The sequence below is a fragment of the Arachis stenosperma genome, chromosome 4 (genome assembly GCF_014773155.1).
Source record: "Arachis stenosperma cultivar V10309 chromosome 4, arast.V10309.gnm1.PFL2, whole genome shotgun sequence".
NCBI classification, from domain to species: domain Eukaryota; kingdom Viridiplantae; phylum Streptophyta; class Magnoliopsida; order Fabales; family Fabaceae; genus Arachis; species Arachis stenosperma.
The window spans coordinates 143,884,842-143,888,359 of NC_080380.1; the positions used below are offsets into that span (position 1 = coordinate 143,884,842).

At 35.9% G+C, this 3,518-nt stretch overlaps 1 pseudogene; it reads left to right on the plus strand.

Annotated features, from left to right (window-relative positions):
* The first annotated feature begins 278 nt into the window (after positions 1–278).
* LOC130974104 (uncharacterized) lies at positions 279–1,939 on the plus strand (annotated as a pseudogene).
* Positions 1,940–3,518: the final 1,579 nt, after the last annotated feature.

Here is a 3,518-nt window from a genome sequence, read left to right on the forward strand (position 1 = left end):
AACCTTATCTTCATCTTTCTTTTAGTTTTCTTTTATTCCTAATTCCAATAGTGATGATGAATCATACTCATGAGCGTGTGAAATTGCATTGCCGTTTATTTTGGGGAAGACAAGAAGAATTACCAATAAATTTTTGAATTGAAATAATGGAGTTATAGGTCCTTAAAATATTTACAATGTTAGACACAATTTATGTAAGGGACCTATAAGTCTGTCACCTTTCATAGGTCTGTTTCATGAGTCTTTACCTCCACAAATTTCATTCTTCTTGGTCTCTAAAGTCTAATAATCTTTCCCTCCTTATACGTGCATTTCGGATTGAATTATTGATCAATTTTTCTAAACGAATTAATCTCTCCCCAATTCCGTAACCAACACAAGCATAGCTCTACTTTTAGCTGATAGGCTTGACTGCATAAAGTAAACTTACTTTGGCTTATATAGCAAGACTTTAATTTGGGTCTTTCATTTGAATACTTTTAAACATAAATAACTCTCTTTACAAATACAAGTGGACATGTAACAGTTATAATCAGCAGCATATTATGATATTATTGCAAAAGAGAAAAAATGATATTCCTATACTTAATTTTGAACCATAAACCATTAATTAGCAGCCTTGGAAGATGACTAAAAAGAAATTAAATTGATTATGAAATTTCCATTAGAACTTACTTAAGTACCAAAAACTTTTGTTGTTCTGTTTAATTTGCTAATCCAACAGAGAAACACAGATGGACGGTTCTGTATGATTTACTTTTCCTTTTTTATTTTTTAAAAAAATCCTTTCATTTATATGGTTCTTTTTGCTAATTGATATGTTTTGATTTGATTTTCTCACCCTTTTACATTTTAGAACATGGATTGGAATTCGACACTTGTGCTGCTAACACTACTTGTAATAGTTCTCCTCTTTATGAGAAAGAGCTAGAGATATTGGCGTGCATTTTGGGCAAGAAAAAAAGATATTGATCGTGCTTTCTAGTTTAGACCAATTGGCATAATGTACCACTCTTAAGATTTTTCTAAACTATGAATCAAACCTTATCTCATGCAGAAGACTATGATGACTGCAGAAGATTTTGATGACTATGGTGCCTTGGCAAATACGATAATGACTCTTGTTTCTACTCCTTCAATTCAGTTCCTATGAATGACATTTTGTTATTGTTAACTAATGCAGGCACACAAGGGGAAGCAGCACTAGCCTATGACATAGCAGCAATTGAGTACAGAGGAATTAATGCTGTCACCAACTTTGATTTAAGTAATAACATAACATGGTTGAAGCCTTCACACCAAAACTCCCAAAACCCAAAACCTGAAACAGAAGTAGTACTAAACTCTCAAACACTCACTTCTCCATCCAACTATGCTCCAAATCCAATACAACATTCAAAACCATTGCCCTTTGACAATACCTCTTTCATCAGTCTTGATAACCTGAATTATCCTGAAAAATCAAGAAGCCTTTGATAACAAAATGTATCGATTTTCGAGCAGCAAGTCGTCTTCTCCCACGGCTCTTGGCCTTCTCTCTTGCTCTTCGCTGTTTAGGGAATTGGTTGAAAAGAACTCAAACAATGCATGTGGAGATGAACTTGATGAGGAAGTCACAAAGGATCAACAACAAAACATAGCCAGTGATTATGAACTGGGTGGGATCTTCTGTGATGGCAGTGACAGCATCTCATTTTTCTATGATCCAAACACAAACGGCTTTGAATTGCAAGAAAGCCACCTCTTCTCAATTCTTTGAACACATTTGTGCACTTATATTCACAATAATGTAAAATATGATGGGACATATCCATTTTGTTCTATGCATGTTTCCATATCTCAATAGCTTTAAATTTACAACAGATGTTACTGATAATTGCTAAGAGAAATTAAAAAGCATTGTTGATAAGAATATCTGAATATGCAATAATTCAGAGTTAACAAGGTCCTATTTGTTGTTATATGTGAACCATTAACAAATATCAGACGAATTAAGTGCAGGAAACCAATATACTAATTACTTCAACATAACTTAATTGTAGTTAACTTTGTGATGGTTTCTCAGTGGCTAAAGGAAGGGGGAGGGGGGTTGAATCTTAGCCCCTTTTTTACTTAGTAACTCTTGCTGTCCTTTAGAACACTTGAGGAGAAATTTCTTATTTTTGTCTCGTGCCTAGTCAAGAGACTTTTTCGTTTTGTCTCGTGACCAGTCAGGAGATAATTTTCAGTTTTGTCTCCTATACAGCAGAAACAGAAATGGAGTAGAAGAGAGAGAGAGTTACACCAAGATATATCTTGGTTCAGCTGCTAAATGCAATGCAGCCTACATCCAGTCTCCATCACAACAATGATGGAATTTCACTATAATCATCTTTGATTACAAACACCAATTCTCCCTAGAAACTACTCTTCCTATCCAGGACAAGTCCAGAATCTAAACCCCAACCCTAAACATGACTTGGTCACTGCCAAGCTTTCAACTGCTAAGTGATAACCCAACTTGCAAGGGGATTCTCACAGAATCATGAAACACAACACAGATGTACAAAGGACCTCTAAGGACATCTATGACTTTTTCTTTTAATTTTGCACTCTCTGTCTTTTTTCGCTCTATGGCTTTTTCATACAAACCTCACTATTTGCCTTTTTTCATGAGACTCAAGACAGGCAAAATTAAACAGAAAATTACAAAACAAAAAATATTGAAGGAGAAGAACATATGTTAGCTTAGGTAGCTATAGAAACACTGTGCTTTTCACTCTTTTCCTTACTTCAATCCCTGACTGTTCTCCCTTATTTATAAAAGGGGAAGCCTTCACGGTTGAAACTGTTGAACCAAGCTAAACTTCTCCTTCTTCAAACCAGAACCGGTTCGGCCAGAGAGAGGAGAGGAAACTGAATGTAAAACCCAACATGCAATTACCTCTATGTCTTCCCTTTACACCAAACTTCACCAATCCGAGCCATCCATCTTGACTTGCACTCCAAGAAGGATTCCTAACCCTTGATGTTTCTTGATGCATGACAGCTCTTCCTGCTCCACTTTTGCTTCCTCCTTCACGTAGCCTCTTTAGCTACCTTCTGTGATGAGTGAACACAAAGCAGAGACGAGCCATGCCTCTGAGATCTTCTTTCTCTGACCGAGATCATCTTCTTTCATTTTTGGTATGGAGAGCATGAGCTTACTTCACCAAATCTTACCCCTTTTTTGGTGAAGATCTCAGCCACAACATATTTTTTTGTTTTCTTTTCCTTGCCATCATTACAATGGTCTTTAGTTTGCTTCTAGCTTCTTCTTCATTACTCTGATAGCTTGCAAAAGCTTCCATGCTTTCTCTGTGAAGTGACCGAATAAAGAAGAGAGATGAGAGAGAAGAGAGAAATTTGAAAAGTTTTGAATTAGGAAAGAGAATGAAATTAATTGAGTTTGTTTCTTCCCTTTGCTGAGTAGCGTGTACCATTAAGGCAGCAATCAAATCAATTGCCAATTTCTCTCTCATTATTCCCATGTGATTAAT